This window comes from Puma concolor, chromosome F2 (assembly GCF_028749965.1).
Source record: "Puma concolor isolate L17-30 chromosome F2, mPumCon1.1.hap2, whole genome shotgun sequence".
Classification (NCBI taxonomy): domain Eukaryota; kingdom Metazoa; phylum Chordata; class Mammalia; order Carnivora; family Felidae; genus Puma; species Puma concolor.
The window spans coordinates 14915193-14935904 of record NC_141684.1 but is presented as its reverse complement, the minus strand read 5'-3'; the positions used below and the strand labels follow the sequence as shown (position 1 = coordinate 14935904).

The window sequence follows — 20712 nt, the reverse complement described above, 5'->3', positions numbered from 1 at the left end:
GGGAATCAGTAGATGTGCCAAAAACAAGCTGTGCAACTGAATAATTAAATTAAACTCTCATTCTCTGAGTTTTGGTTACCCAGTCACTGAAATAGGGTATTTATTTATTTATTTATTTACGTGCTTATTTACTTATTTATTACTTATTACTTACTTATGTATTACTTATTTATTTTTTTACATGTATTTTATTTTTGAGAGACAGAGAGAGTGTGAGCAGGAGAGGGGCAAAGAGAGAGACTCACAGAATCTGAAGCAGGCTCCAGGCTCTGTGCTGACCAACGGAGCTACCCAGATCCCCCAGCGAAATATGATATTTAAACCGGGATCTCAAGTTTGAGAGGCTCTAAAGACTCATGCAGGCAATCCTTTACCACAGTAATCCTCACATCTCTCCACATTTGACTGTCCCTAAGGTCTCTCATTAAATCTTATTTTCTGTAACCTCTTATGTAGATTCCTAACAAGAGCCTCAATCTAATGCCTCCTCATTCAGTTTCTTGCATTCTATTACTAGGGTAGCCATACAACATAACCTCTTTATAGGATACCTTTGGGAGTAAATGATACTAAAAATTACTATGAAAAATTACATGAGGACAGTAGGTCAAGATCGGAACTATCTCAGGCAAACAGGGTCATGTCATTTATCTATCAAAACTGTTCCCAGATTTGTCACTGCAACTTAATTGTAAGTTACTATGTCTAATGATAGCTTAGATCATGAATGGTAAGATCCATGCCCATGACCCAAATTATCAATTAACCATAGAGTTTTTTTGGTTGTTGTTAAATCTATAACTAACTTGCAAATCCTTCTCAACACAATGTTCCAGGTAGGCACTAGCAAAGGATAGGACTTAGCAAACAATATGGAAACTATTTTCTACATCTTACTTTGAGAATTACCAGTTTTTCTCTATGTAAGTGTGCTACTTACTAAACATTAAAACCTTAATTTTTAAGGGTGAAATTCTAAAAACTAAGATTCCACACATTTAGTGGCATAATATGTTAGGAGGGAGTAGCCAATGAGATGCTTTTCAAAACATTTTTAAAAAAGATAAAGAAAAATATGTTCTATGTAGATAAAGAATGATTCTCACGACTGCTCTATTTCTGTACTTTTTATTTGAATTTTCAAGGGGATTTGAGGAAAGAATTAAAAAAAGCCAGTAACAATTTAGGTTCTTTCTACACCTGCTGAATTAGAATTGAATGCGACAGTGGCCCACATGAGATAAAACTGATTTCATGTTGACTGTTTGCTGGGAAGGGAAGAGATGAGCAGCAAGTCAACCCATTTACTCCTTTTATGGAGCGAGTGGTGGAGGGGCAACTGGGAAGAGACATTCCTGAGAAAGAAGCCTTGTGCCCCAGTCTAATTGCCTTTTAACCTACTAATACTAGACCTCCTGTCAATCAAACAATGGCTTCTGCTAGCAGAATACTTATCTAAGGAATGTTTTTAGTAGAATGTGCCTGGTTGTCTAGGTTTGTTTATAGCAAACAAATCTGGGATGCACGGATTCATGAGAGGTGCCTCCCTGGAAGAGGTTGGATAAACTAGGTAAGTGTCTGAGTATAAAGTGAAAGAGCTTTGAGAGTTAGTGACATTTTACTTAGAAACCACATCAGTCAACCTGGGCCATAACTCATCTGATGTAGGCAGAAAGGGCCTGGGAAGTAGCACTGGGGGCCTGGGCCTTTCTCTGCTCTGCCTGTGTTTTTGTGACAACTTGTATTCTTGAAGACATTAGTAAGGTCTGGTAGTAGATAAAAATCTCTGATTCTTGAGTCTCATTACACAGTTTGATCTTTTGGGTTGTCTCAGCTTCCTACAATTTAAACTCTCCTTTACATTTAATTTTTTTTTTTACTGAATATTTCTAAGGGGGAATTCTTATGAAAATGAGAGACTATGGCCAGCTTCATTTTTGTTTTTCTTCTGATATCAGATTGGAGATCAACCTGGAATAGACCTAAAGACAGACATGGTTTCAACTACCCAATTTGCTGAGGGCAAAAGCAAATAGTGGAATAATTGTCAATGTTTGTTGGTGATGTTTGTGGATTCTTGAGCATATAGAGGGCATATGCGATTCATTTGTTTAAGATGGCAGCCTGAAATATATCATAGCTTCTTCTCTTGCTCCAAGTGCAAAATGACAAAAATGGCACACAAATAAATAAATCCATAAACATCATGCTGGCAAAAGAGTCATTCAGGTACTGGGAACCATGAAAGACATGAAATAGACAACATAGAATTGAAAATGGAAACCACAGCGAAAAACACCGAAGGAGGTCTGATAACAAATTTGAGGTTGGCAGCAAAAGTTTGCACACCTCGGAGTGACCTAGACTCAGAGTAAGAACCAACTCCGTGGCAACCAGCAAAGCAATGCACTCGTTTGGCCCATAGGAATAGCTTGGCCCTTGACCATACAGCCATATAACCTCACCTGGATGTTTGCCTGCAGGTGCAAGCAAAGGGTGTGGGAGCTTGTGTCACATATGAGAGACAGTACCCTGGATGACTGGTCACTCCAGGAAAGAATGGTTGGCGGTCACTCTCGGACACGTAGTGTTCTCAGTGAAGACAGCCTCAGAGCCACATTCTGTGGTTACCTCCAGCCGACACTGCAGAGAGATGCATCAGGCGGTCTGATGGGAAACTTCACATACAAAAATTAACATCCAACTTGGAATCCCTAAACATCTGGGGAAAGACAACACTTGAGGAAAACTGAGAAGGAGCCGGAGCTTAGGAGATCCAATAGCTTTGTGTGTTGGTCAAATGTGCTGCCTCAGAGCTACAATCAGGAGAAAAGATTCCAACTTAGGAGACTCCTAGAGGAGAAACAGTCTCCTTAGAATAATGTGGGGCATATTCTGATCCTTTGGTTTGTCATTCATGCCCTTGGTTCTCAGAAGCAAGACTATCTCAGTCTACACTAGAGGCCAAGGAGAAAAGACGACAAAACAAAACAAAACAAACTCCAGAACAATTAGGCCACTGCTCAGTCTGGCTAACATAATGAGTGAGAACATTTTGATAAGAGTTTGATGTCATTAAGATCTTCCTTGGTTCTGGTGGGAAAATTGGGGCAATTGTTACAGAGGTCAGAGAAACCATGTTTTCTCAATGGATGTAGTGCTCTCCAAATGGATCAAAATTGATTACATGTCTGAAGAGTTCTTGAGATTAAGGGGAAAAAAAAGTATGCAAAGAGATTTTCTTTTCCTTGACATTGGAAGGAAAGAAAATTTGTGAAGAGGGTTACCAACCTCAAAATGTCACGTATAAATAATGCTTCTGAACCTCCCAAGGAGAAAAACTCCAGGCCAGAAAATAATTACAAAGATTCAGGAACTACGTTGCTCAACTGTATCATTCAATGTTTTCTGGCTAAGGCAGGAAATTCCTTTATGGGGGTACAGAGGAGAAAAAAAACAAGTGTTCCTCAATGTTTGGTTAAATGTCACCTTAATAAAAATATTTTTGAAAACACAAATTTCTTTATCAAAATTAATTAGAGAAGACACAGATGAAAAAAACATTGGAGAAACCAAAACAAAAATTACACACTTTAAAATTTTGTAATTCAAATTCTGCTTGCGTTTTCCTTATCCTGTTCTATTTTGAGAAATTTACTTAATTCCCTGAGCCTTTCTGTCTTCATCAATAAAAGAGGGATAATATGGACCTGGTATGGTTTTGAAAAATAATTATAAACTAATACATATTTATTTTGGAAAATAAACTGGAATAATGAAAATCTAAATCTATAAAATTCCATCTCCACCCTCTTTTCCCATCAGAATAAAGTTTACTCACCCAACATTTGATGTAGTACCTTACTCATGCTAGATGTTCTATCACTATTTGTTGAACAAATGAGTAGTCTTACGTCTCTGAACTGGAGCAGTAGATAGGCACCAGGCTGTGGATGGTTTGAATCCCACACTGAAGAGCCCTTATTTCGATCTGACAAATGTTTTCATAAGATTTGATATGATCATGTGGAATTGGGAGCTAAGTGGAGATTTGCATGATTCATGCTGGGTGTTTCCAAGTATCTGGATAGTTTCTTATCTTACTGACAAAACAAGTCTATAATCTGGACACTGCTGTCCACTATCCTTCCTAGTGAGGGAATTGAGGCTAACGATAAATACCTTTTGAAACCTCCCCCAGCTACTGAGTATTACCGTGATTTTCAAACCAAAGTTTATATGACTACAAAGTCTCTTTTCCGTCTGTTAAGTCATACCTCCTTTCCAGATAGGAAAAAAAAAAAGTCACACTTCTTAGTATTACACTCAAGGCTCCCTACACTATGCAGTACTGGGATGACAATGAAAAACCAATCATGACCTTCAAAGGGCTTTTTTTTTTTTTCAATAAAGCTGTCTCTGCTCCTTATCCCTTCCTTCCCCTTGCTGATGTTGGAATTGATGTCTATTTTCCTTTGTTTCTAATATTTTGTATGTCTACAAATTTATTTTTATATTTTAGTATTATATATTGTATATAAAATATATCTCTAATTGTTACATAATTGACATATAACATTATTTTAGTTTCAGGTGCACAACACGATGATTCAATATATGTGTATATTGCAAGATGATCACTGCGATATATTTGGTACACATCCATCAACACACATGGTTACAATTTTTTGTGTGTACTTTATATATTATCATCATAAGATCTTTGGTGCATAGAAAAGGACCTCAGGATTTGCAGCAGAATTATGTTGATTGACTTTTCTCCAGTAGCCCAGTAGCATCCTTTCAATCCTCCTTGTCTGAGAGCCTGAGATTTTCAAGGAGTCACAGGTATGGAATCCCAGTCAGCACTGGGGCAGGAATGAACAGATTATTCTTTTTTTTAATGTTTATTTAGTTAAAAAAATTTTAATGTTTTTATTTATTTTTGAGACACACACACACACACACACACACACACACACAAAGCACGATCTGGGGAGGGGCAGAGAGAGAGGGAGACACAGAATCTAAAGCAGACTCCAGGCTCTGAGCTGTCAGCACAGAACCCGATGTGGGGCTCGAACTCATGAACCTGGAGATCATGACCTGAGCTGAAGTCGGGTGTTTAACTTACTGAGCCACCTAGGCGCCCCAATGTTTATTTTTGAGAAAGAGAAAGAGAGAATGAAGGGGAAGGGGCAGACAGAGAGGGAGACACAGAATCTGAAGCTGGCTCCAGACTCTGAGCTCTCAGCACAAAGTTTGATGCAGGGATTGAACTCATGAACCACGAGATCATGACCCAAGCTGAAGTCAGATGCCTAACCAACTGAGCCACTTAGGCACCCCTGAGCAGATTATTCTTGAGAGAACAATCCTGTTTCTTCTAACCTCAGGCTCCAAACTCCACCATGGAATCAGTCTTCTAATTCCCTCCTCCTCCTGCCTCCTCTTTCTCCAAAGAGGCGGGAGACCGCTTTAGAGAATACAGAAGCTAATTGGTTCTTTCAGCAGATCAAATTATGTGGATAAGTTCACGGGGCAATGTATGAATGGAAGTGAAAGATAATAACCAAGAGCACTGGGTTATAATAAAATGAGAAGAAATTAGATGAAAAGAGCACCGTGTAACTAGAAAAGTGGAATCGCCTTCTATATGGGGTTGACAGCATCTTTTCTTCTGGAGTCAAAATAGAACAGAACAAATCACGAAAGAGCTTCCATGTAAGGCAGTCCTGAGTGTGACATTGGCAAATACGTTGACCTCTTCAGTTCCCTAATTTCTATGGCTCTGAGAGCGAACATTCCCCGCTGTCTCACCGAAAAAGAGATGTCTCTTAATGATATTACTGAATGCTGACCTTTTCAAGAAAAAGAAGCCCAGACAGTTATTAATTAAAAAGAGAGAGAGAGAGAGAGCATAACTGCAGTGTCAGCTCAAATTTGAACCTGGAGATCAAACACCCAGTTTCAAGGCTGTGACAGGAGTTCCCTCAGACATGTGCAGGTTCAACGTGTGTTTCATAGAAGAACAACTTCCTTCTGGTCTCAGGGCTCAGATTTGTTACACTGGCAGTAATAGTCATGAAGATTTCAATTCCATAATTTGTGCTTGCTGTCATCTTCACTGCCACCTGGTATACTAAAAATATTATTAGGCGTTGTGTTTTGAATTTAGAAATAAAAAAGCGTGCAGCATTTCCATATGGTGTATTGCACTTTGAAAATGGTCAATATACTACAAATGGAGTAAGGTATTCTTTTTATTTTTTAAATTTTTAAAGTTTATTTATTTTGAGAGAGAGAGAAAGAGTGCACAGGAAGGAGAGAGAGAGAGAGAGAGAGAGAGAATCTCTGCCAGCACAGAGCCTGATGTGGGCCTCAAACTCACGGACTGTGAGATCACGACCTGAACCGAAACCAAGAGTTGGACGCTTAACCAGCTGACCCACGCAGAGGCCCCTAAATTATTCTTTTTAATGGAGGGAGGACTAAAGTATATGATGCGTGTGTGTCTGCTCTGTGAAGACTGATCCGGTCTGAGAGATGGGCGTTTTAAATTCTCATCCATACCCAGCCAAGATTAGAGTTAGCTATGTGATTTGAGGCAGGTCAGCTCATTTTTATTTATCTCAGATTCCTGATTTATAAAATTAGGGGCCTCTCATCTAAGAGCCTGTGGTAAGCCGGATAATGGTCCTCCAAAGATGTCTGTGTCCTAATTTCTAGCATCTGCATATGTTAGGCTCCGTGGAAAGGGGAATTAAGGTTGCAGGTGAAATTAAGGTTGCTAATCAGCAAACCTCGAGACGAGGGGAGTAGCCTGGATTATTGGGGTGGGCCCAATGTCATCGTAAGAGCCCTTATATGTGGAGGAAGGAAGCAGAAGATAGAGAACCGGAGAAAAGTCAGTGTGAGAAGGACCTTGCTGGCTTCAAAGTTGGAGGAAAGGGCCACTAGTCAGGACCCGTGTAGCTTTTGCAGTAGCTGGAAAACGCAAGGACAAGGATTCTCCCCTAGAGCTCCCAGAGGGAATGCAGCCCTGTGGACACCTGATCTTAGCCCTGCCTTCTTTCACGCTTCTGCCCTCCAGAACTATAAGATAATACATGTGTGTTGTTTTAAGCTATTAAGTTTGTAGTAATTTGTTACAGTAGAAACTTAGAGCCCTTTGAGAGCCACTTGTTATGCAGCTGATACGAAGTTTTCTGGGTGAGCATCCGGGAATCTTAGCTTTCCCCATTCATTTCCTTACACTGACTGGCAGATCTGCCCTCACGAGGGCTAATTGGCAAATTGTGCAATCGGGAGGATGTGTGATAGCCTTCAATTTAGGGGAAGCAAATTAACTTTGGGCAGGCAGTTAGGGCTTCAAAGCAAAGTGGCATCCTGGCCCTTTTCCACTGTCACTGGCAAGCCAAAGAGGAGTGGTTTGCTCTAAAGATCCAGGCCTCGTGTGGGTGTGCTGACAGCAGAGGGTACAAAAGGGAAAAGGAGAACTTCCCTGATTTTTCACCGTATCGTTAGTAAATAATGATTGACTTACATCTTATTTTCCAAACCAAATGCCACTAATTGTTTCCTTTTATCTCATTGTGTTGGCTAATCATGCCTTAAATGTTCTGCTAAATAATAGGGGTGATAGTGGGTAACCGTGCATTTCTCCTAACTTTAGTGGACAAGATGATACAGCCTATAGTGTTTCCCATTAAACACGATGTCAGTTCGGGGGGCAAGGTACTTATCATTACGTTAAAGGTGTATCTACCAATTTATATTTCATTTGATGTTTTCACATGAATGGGTGTTGAATTTTGTCAAATATGTTTCTCATCAAGGGGGATGTTGCGAAATTTTTCTACATAGTTCTATTAATACGATAGACTGCATTCATCAATTTCTAATGGAGTTTGTCATTTAGGAGTGTGCTAGAAGACAAATAAACAAGTAAAGTATATGTCACATGGTGATTGATTCTGGAAACGGAGGCGAATCATGGCTTGCAGGTGGGGAAGAGTAGGCATGCAAATACTTTATGTGCAATAAATGCTAAACTCATTTTTTCCTTTATTTATTCAATAAATGTTTGGAGATCCACAGTTTTTGGACATCCACATTCATTAAATCTATATTCAACAGACATTGTGAGTACCCTGGAATACTTAGTCTGTGCCAGGGATGTAATTTGCAAACAGGAATAAGATAAAACGTCCGCCTTCAAGGGCTCCCTGGATGGTGTGGAAGGACCTATTTGAAGGAACAACAATCCAGGATACGTTTCAAAAACCAATAGGAGAAAGATGCACACCACCTTTCCATGCAGGAATATTCTTAGACTGTCAAAATTCACTACCTCTTGTCGCTCTGCTTGGAGATATGTCCAGGATAGCCAGAGGGGAGATTAACTGATCCAGAAGTCACATGCATTTAAAGATAAGTAAGGATATGTTTGTTTGTTCACCAAAACATGTCAGTTACATATTAGACTTGTCTTCTTCATGTCCCCCAATGTCTGTTCTGGAGCTGTGGTAGACACTTGCTTCGACTGCCTTACTCCTTAGCTGTATGCATTTCTCAAGGGAAGATGGAGAGAATTGTAATCCATCTTCTAAATCTATGGAACGTGTTTCCACAAATCCAGCATCGAGGGAAGATTCACAGACATCTACCTACAGTAATTTGTGACCTACTGGCACTGGCCTGCAGCAACTAGGTGCTCTCTATGTTAAAGGAAGACAACACTAATGGTCTTCCTGGTCAGTTGACAGTATTCATTGTTTTCCCTTTCTAAACGGGGTGCAAATCTCTACATTCATTTAACACCATTCCAAAAGACGAGTGAGTCATTTCTCTCCCGTTTTTCAAGATAGCACCAAAATAATCTATTTTCTGTGTTGGATTCAGAGAAGCCTGCCTTTCTTGGACAGTGGAGCAGTGGCTTTCACATACTGACATCTGGCCAGTCACTTTTGGGGGTTATTTTGCCTTGTTATTGGCTGTCACTGCCTTTCTGACTCTTTCTTCAGCAGAATTGACTCAAAGTATGACCTTGACTCCTCCCCAGCTTTACTATCCCTCTCATAGCTTAGACCCGGCATGAGCAATATATCCTTTCAGACAAGTTTTCTCTTTTTCCATTTCTATTTTAAAATTGCAAATAGCTAGCAGCCCCTCATGAAGCAGGTCCCAAGTTTCCTTTAAAAAGAATCAAGAAATAAGAAGAAAAAGATGAGAAAACCAATATTAGGTGAGCTAGGTGGATGAACATTAACCATCACAGTTCACTCTGTCTCGTGGACCTTCTGCTGATCTCCTCTTACAAAGGAGCGCATGCTCAAAAATGTAGGGGTCACCTCATTCCACCATACGTACCAAGCAGGATTGTGAATAGCTACTCCTATAATACATTTATTAATTCCTTGTTATTTATGAAGCATCAATCGTGTGCCATGTAATCTAGGTGGTGCGGATAAAGCAGGTAGCAAGACAAAAGAAATAAATTATGCCTTCATGGCGGTTACATTCTAATTATGGGATAACACAACAAGTAACAAATAAGTGTCAGTGATGTGGGGGAAAATAAACATGATAAGGGGGAAAGGAAATGTTGAGAGTTAGTCTTTTTATTTAAGGCTATCAGGGGATTTCTGAGGGTGTGAGTATGGGGATGTTTCTGATGGATGCTGCAGCAAACCATAGATCCTTAATGTGGGGGCTTGGTTCAGATGCTCAGGAAATAGCAATAAAGAAAAGGCAAGGTTGGTAGGATTGAGATCATCGAGGCACAGACAGCTGGATTGTAGAGAGTGAGAGTTCATTGTAAGGGCTTGACTTTTACTTTAAGTGAGATCGGAAGCCACTGGAGAGTGTTGAGAAGAATGCTATAATCCTGCTTACCTTTTCCAGTGGTGACCCCAGCTGCTGTGTGATGAAGGAACAGCAGAGAGATGGGCAAGAACAGAAGCAAAGAGGCTCTTCCTACACGGAGAATTATGGCAGCTGGCATAGCAGGCATGGTAGTGAGAGGGCTGCAGACTTTAGAAACATCTTTAAGGGTTAAGCCAGAAGAACTCGCTGACAAATTGCATATAGAATATAAAAGAAACAAACGAAAAAGAAGTCAAGGGTATTCTAAGGTATTTTGATCAAGCACTTAGATGAATGAAAATGCCATTGTTATGAACTGAATTGTGTCCTCCCAAAAGTCATATGTTGAAGCCCTAACCTAACCCTCACTGTGTGGCTGTATTGGAATCAGGGCCTTAAAGGAGATGATTAAGGCTAGCTAATGAGGTCATAAGAGTGAAGTCTTCATCCCAAAGGGCTGGTGTCCTTTGAAAAGAGGAAAAGGCTTTGTTTCTGCCATGTGTGGACACAGTGAGAATGCAGCCATCTATAAGCCAGAAAGAAGGCCCTCACCAGAAATCAAATCAGTTGACACTTTGATCTTGGACTTCCCAGCCTCTGGAACTGTGAGAGATAAATTTCTGTCATTCAAGGTACCTAGTCTATGATATTCTGTACGGTAACCTGAGCAGATGAATTTAGTCATTAACCAAGAAGTAGAAGGGTATTTTTTGGGTCAGATATGAGGGAGAAAATAGTTGAGATGTATATGGTTTGATATTGACTATTAAAGTAAAGATACTGTACAGGCAGTTGGATAAATGACTCTGCCAGTCAGGGGAGGACTCAGGGTAGATATAAAAACTTATATGTGTATAAATTGTATTTAAATTCATGAGACTAGTGATACTAGGGTGTGAATGTCTATGGAGAAGAGAAAAATTCTGTGCACTGAGCACTGCATCACTTCAACACTAAGAAGTCAGTAACATGAGGACCAATGCAAAGGAACAGTGAGGGACACCAACCTGAGAAGAGAACGAGAAGGCAGAGCTCTCTAGAAGGCAATTAAAGAAGCGTTTCAACAAGGAGACCTTACCAACTGTGTCAAATTCTGCAGATGTCAGGTAAAATGGGGACTAACGGTTGATCACTGGATTTGCCATGGTGGAGGAAGGTCACTGGTACGTTATCATGAATGGTTTAGTGCAGTGTCGGGATGCAGTCTGAAGGGAGCGGATAAATGGCATGGAACGGGAGATTAAAGACAAAGAGTAGAGACTACTATGTTGCGGTATGACATAGAGGGGTCAAAGTCCATTGGACGGGGTGCACAGCCATTCTGAGATTAAAGGTCTAATGAGACAGGACATGCCGGGGATGACAGATGTTCATAAATTCCATTCATTTAAAGTAAAAAAAAACAAAAAAAAACCAAAAGAAGAAACACGTAAGAGAACGGAGAGGATACCACTATGTCCTCTTCCTGTCTAAATGTAGACAGATTCCACTGAATGAATGGCTGCTCTACCTGGGAAACACTGGAAGCTAAAAACACTAACCTGTCCAGTTGGTATGGATGTGAGAAGAGTGAACGGCCAGAGCCCCGAAAATTCATCTACCCTGCCTGTTGGCACACAGCGACACTTGACGGCTCTCAAAACCCTATCTCATTTGAGTACAGAGGACAGCTGATGCACATGACAAAATAATAGAGCATAAGAATGAGGAGAGAATCCTGGAGATTATGAGAAAGATAGATCTGAGAATTAGCTACTGCTGGACTCGGAATGAAATGTGTGGACTCTGTTTGGAATCCTAGAATGCAGAGAGAAGGCTCTAGGAGGCAGGCACAGAATGCCATTAGGATAGAATAAGCTGACTGGGAACTCTAAGAAAATAAATCGCCCAGGGGAGGCAGAGGATATAAAGAAGGACCACAGGAAATGCAAATGATATGGGGTCAAACGCTATCATGGAGAAAGCGAAAGCCAAGCTGAAAGTATAAAATGTGAGCTCGGATATGTGGAAATAAGCTTTCCAAAAACAATGACAAGCTTCCCAGAAGTATTGAAGAAAAGGACAAACGGATGGAAAACAAAGGCTGTCGACACTGAGGACAAGATTGGAAATGTATCTTGGCAAATGTTCTGAAACATTGATCATCAAAGACTTAAGAAAAGCATCCTGAACTGAATTCCTCCCCGCACCCCCCACCCCTGCCGACCCCTGTATTCAGACTGAAAAGAGTCTGATCAAAATTGATGTGAGGGGATGCTTCTAAATTTTTGAATTGTCATGTGAGATATAAGCTTTAATATCAGATATCAAAGTGTATTATGATATATAATAATGAAGCAAGTCTAAAACTGTCCCAGAAATGGATACATAGATCTCGATCAATAGAATAGGATAAAGAGGGGCGCCTGGGTGGCTCAGTCGGTTAAGTGTCTGACTTTGGCTCACGTCATGGTCTCATGGTTCCTGAGTTCAAGCCCCGTGTCAGGCTCTGTGCTGACAGCTCGGAGCCTGGAGCCTGCTTCGGATCCTGTGTCTCCCCCTCACTCTCTGCCCTTCCTCTGCCTGTGTACTCTCTCTCTCTCTCTCTCTCTCTCTTAAAAGTAAACATTTTAAAAAAAGAATAAGATAAAGAACTCAGGAAAAGACCCACAAATATGCAAAAATATGGTATATGACAGAGGGGACATTAAAACCAATGAGGAAAGAGTAGACTAATTCAATAATGTCGTTTTAATAATTTGTTAGGAACATATAGAAATGCTATAATTCTACTTTACACGATACCCAAAAATATATTCTAGGTGAATTAATGACTTCATGTGTAAAGTAAATTTTAAAAATGTTTGAAGACAGTATTGTGACCTTAAGGAGGAAGGGAAGAAGACACCACAAAACCCAAGTCACTAAATAAAAAAGGAAACAGTGACTATTTTCAAAGTTTATACCTTTTTTTCCAGAAAACATTATAAAAATGACTAGCAGGAGACTTGGAGGTGTCAGTAACACATAACTGACAAGTATTTTGTATCCTGAATAAAAAGCCATAAAAATTCATAAGAAAAAAGCAACCAAAAAGAAAAAAAAATGAATAGGTAATGCACAGGTAAAACAAAACCTTAATGGACGAGAAACTAATTGGAAAAGATGCCCCACTCGCTAATAACGAGGGAAGTAAAACAAAAACCTTAAAACCCATCATGAGATACATTTTACATGCAGCAGACAAGCAAAAATGAAACATTCTGACAAAACCAAGTGTTCACAGGGACATAAATGAAGTTGGAAAATACACCTGCTCTGGGGATGTAAATTGCTGCTGTTATTTTGGGAAGAAGTCAGTACCGTCTACAAAAAAAAAAAAAAAAAAAAAAAAAAAAAAATCAAAGTCTACGTAAAGTCAAACCTATGGCTCAATAATTCCATTCTGAGTTTTGGACTCTGGATGCCCTTAGACAAGTAAACATGTACAAGAATCTTTACAGCCACATTGTCTGCAATGGTAAGAAGGGAACTGAATGACCATTTACAGGAGAATGATTATATTAGCTGTGTTCTATTCAATACTACTTTTAAGTTATTCAAATGAAGATACATATATGAGTATAAATAATCTCAAAAAGCATAATGTTGAGCGAAACAAGCAAGTGGTAAAATAGTCTGTAGAGTATATCATTTTCATAAGGCTTAAAAACACGCAAAGCACAAATACATAGTTTATGGATATGTATTGCGTGTATATATGTATATACGTACACATACGTACATACACACAGATATATGTATAGTAAAGTGTATGTGTAGTAAGTTTTAAATGTGGGGAAAGATAAATAATTGCAGATGGTAATTTACTCTGGTGGTTATAGAGAAACCTTCATTTGTCTTCATAAACTTTTATTTCATAAACAAGGGGAGGCACATTGGTGTCTTTATGGTTGTTCATACCATTTGCAAGCATGAGATATTTAAAACAATAATATATGACTACAACAATAATACCAATTTACATTTCCAGATTACTTTTGCAAACATTGTGAAATATATACTGTAGGGGTGGATAAAGGTGGAAGTGAATAAAATGTACTGACTTTCTATATCTTATTTTTATTTTTTTTAATTTTTTAAAATCTTTATTTATTTTTGAGAGAGAGACAGAGTGTGAGCAGGGGAGGAGCAGAGAGAGAGGGAGACACAGAATCCGAAGCAGGCTCCAGGCTCTGAGCTGTCAGCACAGAGCCCGATGCGGAGCTCGAACCCACAAACTGCGAGATCATGACCTGAGCTGAAGTCGGACGATCAACCGGCTGAGCCACCCAGGCGCCCCAATATATCTTATATTTTAGAAATAAAGTATAGCACTGATAGAGAAATAGAGCTTAAGAGGCATTTTGTAAAAAATTTGGCACTTTGTATGTGTAGAATTACAAAAAGAAGACATATCAATGCTCCAAACACTGGGAAAATAAAAGCAAACGAAACTTTGTTCTTCTAGAAAAACACACATAGCAGGGCAAAAAGAAGCACAAAAGAGAATAATAGAAAAAACATCAACCACAGCAACTGAACAGAAAATCGTTCAACTGGGACATCCAATACTTGCCCTGTTTGGATTAAGAATTTTTTCTGGGGTTTAGAAATCTGAACCTCAAAATATGTATTATGTGTTTCAGTGATTCTGCCTTAGTATACATTTAGGATTTAAAAATGAAAATAGATTTAAGAAGGATATTTGGCGTAGAAAAACTTGTATTTTACCTAAATATGTCTTGCCCATCCATTAAAGAATGAAAATATCTGTTACAGCTTTACTTCTGGGTTGATCTACATGTATGTGAAACTTTTTTGAAAAAAAAAAGAACATAAATGCAGTCTCTTATCAATATTTGCGATAAAAGAATAGAACCTCAAATGTGCACTAATTCTCCTAAAAAGGAAACTTAGTATCATGCAATAATATTAAAATGACACATTAAATAAGAAGCAGTGGAAAAATAACTTAGCAGAATGACACCTTGACAGGCAGTAAAACCTAGTGGTTAAGATCGGAAATACCAAAGCTGGTCTGTCTGTGTTTGAATCTCAGCTCTGATACTGACCAGTTTATAACCTCGGCAAACTACTTAATAACTATTCTGTGCCTAGTTTGCTCATCTGTAAAATAAGAGGCCAGATGCAGTATTCAAAATACTCACTTGCTAGTAAAATAACTGAAATTGTTATTTAAAGAAGTACAGAGATTCAAATATATTCTCTTCTATTTTCTAAATATGCACATAGAGTATAAAGTGTTACTAAGTAAAACGTTACAGAGTAAATTCTTTATCAGATCATTGTATTAATTCCCAAAACAGTTGTTAATGTTTAAAAATTATTATTGCGACCTTTTGTTTAACTGAGCTGTCACTATTTAAGGGAAACTCCTGTCGAGCCATAATTTGACATAGGAACTGAATCAAAATTTCCCAACAGCCCGATCGATTACATTGTCATTAGGTCCTTAAAACCTAGCGCTTTGCTGCAGCCAGAAGGTGGCCGGACGTAGTGCCTGTAAGGCATAACCAGGTATTCACTTAGATGTTGATGCATCCTATATTGCTTGAACCTTGGTCCATGCTGACAATGACAGCTGGTTTTTCCACCTGGTCAGATGTCCCTGCCAGTGGTGTGCTTCCCAGGGGCAGCAAGCAGGTCCTGAAGATACCCCTGCCATCACACCCATCCCCGTAGCCCTAGTTGGGCTCAACAGCCATCTTGTCTCCTGCCTCTCAGAGTCACTTCCAGGTCCCATTACCCATCTCTCCCCCTACTGCTGACGGACATCATTTGGTGACCTGTGGTCTCAATAATTAAAGAGCTGCTCTTTACCACTCAATATGAATAGATTGCAGTGTTTCTCTGACTCTTACAGCAGCATCATGTGACAGTATTGAAGCTTCCAGGTATTGGATCTTTGTGAGGATTACACAGGTTAGTTCAGGTAAAGCTCTTAGAACAGTACCTCACCCAGAACAACCACTCAATTAATGCTGTTATTAGCTAAATTTATTTTAACATTTTTAGAAGTTCCACGAGGGTGCAACAAATTCTTAATAGAAAAAAAAAAATCCCGCTTAGTGTGAAATCCTTGCCCTAGCTGTAACTTTGTTGATCAAATTTCTCTTCCAGGGTGTACTGCCTGAGTATCTGTAGTTCAGTGACACATGATATTTATTTTGTGAAACTTAGGATATTTTCAATATCATATGACAAACAGAATGGTTGTCAGCGTATCAGTTGTTTACCCTTGTAGACAGGGTCAGCTGGCTGACTGGGAGCTGTGGTCGCTGCCTACGCCCAGCATCACGGAAGAGGATAGTACTACCCGTCCCCAGCCCAGGTCGAGATCAAAACACACAATCTGAAGTATGGTTTCTACTGAATGTGTTTCGCTTTCACACCACCATGACGTGGAAAAATCAGAAGTCGAACTGACATCGAGTTGGGGACTGTCTGCACTCAGATTGTGTTCATAACAACAACAATGACAAGTATGTAGCAAACTTCTATTTCAGCATTGATTTCTGTAAGAGACATTCTTAATGGACGTACAAGAGTGAAAGACAGAGTTGATTTTAGCAAAGTTAAAAATGTGGTGGGAATGTAGATCAAGAGAAATCTAGAGTAGCAATTTTAGTAGAGCACAGGACAGACTTTAATGGCAGGGTATCATCAGTGACCAAGAGCAACACTGCTTACTAGGAAAAACAGTAATAGATCCAGAAGACAGATCAGCAAATATATGCATGCAGCTACATATATAAACCCAAAATACATTAGAGTGACAAGTGAGAGATTAACGCAGTGATTAATCTTGTACTGGAGATTTTAACAGATCACTCTCAGAAATTGACAGAACAGACAAAAACAAGCAGGATCGTAGATTTGTGTGAGTCGATTAATGAGAACAATTCAGAGATACACAGAGAACTTTCTGTAACAATTGGAACAGTCACAAAAATCTATCATACCAGACCACGAATATATCTTTATTGTTTTTATGCATAGTGTATTTTCTTTTTTGAAATTTATTTAAATTCCAGTTAGTTAACATGCAATGTTAACTATCATTTTCAGGTGTACATGTTACACCTGGTGCTCCTCACAAGTGCCCCCCTTAATCCCCATCACCTATTTCACCCACCTCCCTACCCACCTCCCCTCTGGTAAACATCAGTATGTTCTCTGTAATTAAGAGTCTGTGGGCAGGGATGGGGGGAATCTATCTCCCTAAAAATGCAAGCAATGAGAGAGTCTATTTGTTTCTGCCCCTGCACCATGTTGGTACTGTCAACAAAAACCAGTAGTATTTTTTACAACTTGTGGCTCTAGGCATGTCCTCACATGTAACTCATGTGTGCTCTCCCCAGGGGCAGCTGTGGTGGGGCCCCGTGCAAAATGAAAATGTGAGATTCTTTGCGTAAAAATTAAGAATTGTACTGATAATTGACAGAAGGAGGGACTTAGGGGGATGGATAAAATGGGTGAGGGGGAGAGGGAGGTACAGGCTTCCCGTTATGGAATGAGTGAGTCATGGGGACGAACTGGATAGACCAGGGAATATAGTTAACAGCAGTGTAATAGTGTTGTATGGTGACAGATGGTAGCTATACTTGTGAGTACAGCGTAACACATAGAGTTGTCAAACCAAGAAAGAGACCCTTAACTACAGAGAACCAACTGATGGTTACCAGAGGGCCGATGGTTGGGAAGATGGCAGAAACAGGTGATGGGGATTCAGGAGTGAACTTGCGATGAGCACCGGGTGAGGTATGCGTGCAACAGTTGAATCACTATATTGCACACCTGAAGCTAACATAACACCGTATGTTAATGATATTGGAACTAAAATAAAATAATACAAAATAACAATATAGAGTTGCTGAATCACTATGTTGTACACCTGAAACTAATGTGACATTGTCAGCCCTACTCAAAGAAAAAGAAAATGAAATAAAATAAAATGACATTTCCTTTCTCTTTGTCTTCTCCAGCACTTGATATTAATAAATTTTATTTTTTTGTCAGTATAGTGAATATAAAAGATTTAAGTATTCTCTTAACTTACGCATCTATGGTTACTAATGAGATTGGGCGTCTTTTCATTGTCAGTTTCTAATAGTTTCCCCATTTAACCCATCCCTCAACCCCCTCCCCGCTGGCAAACATCAGTTATTGCCCTGTATTTATAGCTACAATTCTGCTTTTTGTTTGAATGGCTAGAGTTAAAAAGGCAAGAAATAGCAAGTGTCAGCCAGGATGTGGAGAAAAAGGAACCCTCTTGCAGCGCTGGGAATGTAAACTGGTGCAGCCACTGGGGAAAACAGTACAGAGGTTCCTCAAAAAATTAAAAATGGAAATGCCATATTATCCAATAATCCTACTACTGGGTATTTACCCAAAGATGATGGGAACACTAACTTGAAAAGATACATGTACCCGCTGTGTTTACTGCAGCATTATTTACATTATTTATAACAGCTAAGATGCATAAACAACCTAAGAGTGTATCTGCAATGCGTGGATAAAGAAGATGTGGTGTATAAACAATGAAATATCACTCGGCCACAGAAAGGACGACATTCTGCCATTTGAGACAACATGGATGGACCCGGAAAATATTATCCTAAGTGAAGTAAGTCAGACAAAGGAAGACAAATACTGTAGGATTTCACTTATACGTGGAGTCTAAAAAATAATAAAAAAAATGAATTTACTCACACTCTTAAGAGTATAAACTGAAGTGGCTGTTAGGAGAACCATCTGACAATAGAAGTTCATATTAAAACGAGGAACAACTATGTGCCCCCTGCAGGATCTCACTCCTAAACATATATGCACCTTGGAGAAGGCATAACATAGGAACAGAAGGGCACATGCACCAGGATATAATTTAAGCATTGCTGTTTGCAAAGAGCTGAGATGACCTAGGTATTATCCTTAGAGGAAAAGGTGCATGTATTGTAGTCCCTGGCTTGGTAGCATACTATGTACTGGCCAGATGAAATGAGCTATAGCCACACGGGAAAAGCAATAAAGTAACGATACTTAAAGGGAGAGGAGAATGTGATTGAAAGCCTGATAATATTTGCTGAAAATGCAAGCAAGAACTTGCATATGTTATGGATACTTTTTAAAATATATACATACATAGGAAAGATACATATTAGATATTGCATGGGGCATACTTAGACTAAATGTGTATCTTGAAAACAATTGTTACTTATCTTAAATTTGAATGTAAGTGGGCATCCTGCATTTTATCTGGCAGCCCTAACATGGAGAGAAACAGTAACATAGTAAGAAAATAAGAAAGGGGGCGCCTGGGTGGCTCAGTTGGTTAAGTGTCTGACTTCGGCTCCATCTGACTTCAGCTCAGGTCATGATCTCCTGGTTCATGAGTTCGAGCCCTGCATCAGGCTCTCTGTGGTCAACACAGAGCCTGCCTCCCTCTCTCTCTGCCCCTCTCCTGCTCTCTCTCCCTCTCTCTCTCAAAAATAAATAAAAGCATTAAAAAAAAGAAAATAAGAAAGGTCTTATACCAACAAACAATGGCTGTGTGCTATACCTGAGAACTATTGCCAAAATAATAATAATAATAATAATTACTGTCAACTCAGTTCTGACATGGGAATTAAAAAAAATAAATCAGCAAATAAATAATCAAATTATATAATTTTAGGTATATTATTTCAGTGTACAAATTGTAGGTTGAAAGTATCTTACCAAATCTTGGCAGAAAATGCTTCTATTATGTCAAGTAGTTTAACATGTGGAGAAAAATGATCTGTCCTTGGTTTTATTTGCTTGGAAGAAACAAATTGCCTGCTGGGATAGTCATATTCCACTCTAAGCTACTCACCACAACGTTCTTCTTGAGCACCTCTATTAAATATTAAACACAAAGGTTATTTTAGCCTACCAGAAATATAACCTTATTAAATAAGCACCATTTGTTATTCTACAGATTGTGTGTGTTTATTAGAATTTGATTATTTAAGGGGCACCTGGGTGGCTCAATCGGATGAACGTCTGACTCTTGGTTTCAGCTCAGGTCATGATCTTGGCTCAAGTCATGATCTCACGGGTCTGTGGGATCAAGCCCTGTGTGAAGGCTCTGTCCTGATGGCATAGAGCCTGCTTGGGATTGTCTCTCTCCTTTCTCTCTGCCCCTCCCTCACTCTCTGTCATGTTCTCTCTCTCTCTCAAAATAAATAAACTTGAAAAAAATTTAGAATTCAATTATTTATGGGGCACCTGGGTGGCTCAGTTCGTTGAGCATCTGACTTCGGCTCAGGTCATGATCTCAAAGCTCGTGAGTTCAAGCCCCACGCCAAGCTCTGTGCTGACAGCTTGGAGCCTGGAGCCTACCTCAGATTCTGTCTCTGTCTCTCTGCCTCTCCCCTGCTCACACTCTTTCTCTCGCTCTCGCTCAAATATAAAATAAAACAAAAAGAATAGCATTCAATTATTTAAGCTTTAAAAAATGTTTTTAATGCTTATTTCTTTTCTTTCTTTCTTTTTTTTTTTTTTTTTTTTTTTTTTTTTTTTTTTTTTTTTGAGAGAGAGAGAGAGAATATAAGCAGGGGAGGGGCAGGGAGAGAGGGAAACACAGAATCTGAAGCAGGCTCCAGGCTCTAAGTTGTCAGCACAGGGCCTGATGTGGGGCTTGAGCTCATGGACCCCGACATCATGACCTGAGCCAAAGTCGGACGCTCAACCGACTGAGCCACCCAGGCGCCCCTCAATTATTTAAGCTTTAAACAACTGTCCTAGTAATGCTTATTGCTGTCAGTTACTTAAACCTTCCTT

At 39.4% G+C, this 20712-nt stretch overlaps 1 long non-coding RNA gene across 2 annotated transcripts in view; it reads right to left on the bottom strand.

Moving 5' to 3' along the window:
• Positions 1 to 1208: 1208 nt before the first annotated feature.
• LOC147571843 (uncharacterized) overlaps positions 1209 to 20712 on the bottom strand; it is a 137097-nt gene continuing 117593 nt past the window's right edge. For both annotated transcript variants that reach the window (XR_015246826.1, XR_015246825.1), the window contains exon 4: positions 1209 to 2643. This is a non-coding gene — a long non-coding RNA (uncharacterized LOC147571843). The remainder of the gene's footprint in view (positions 2644 to 20712) is intronic.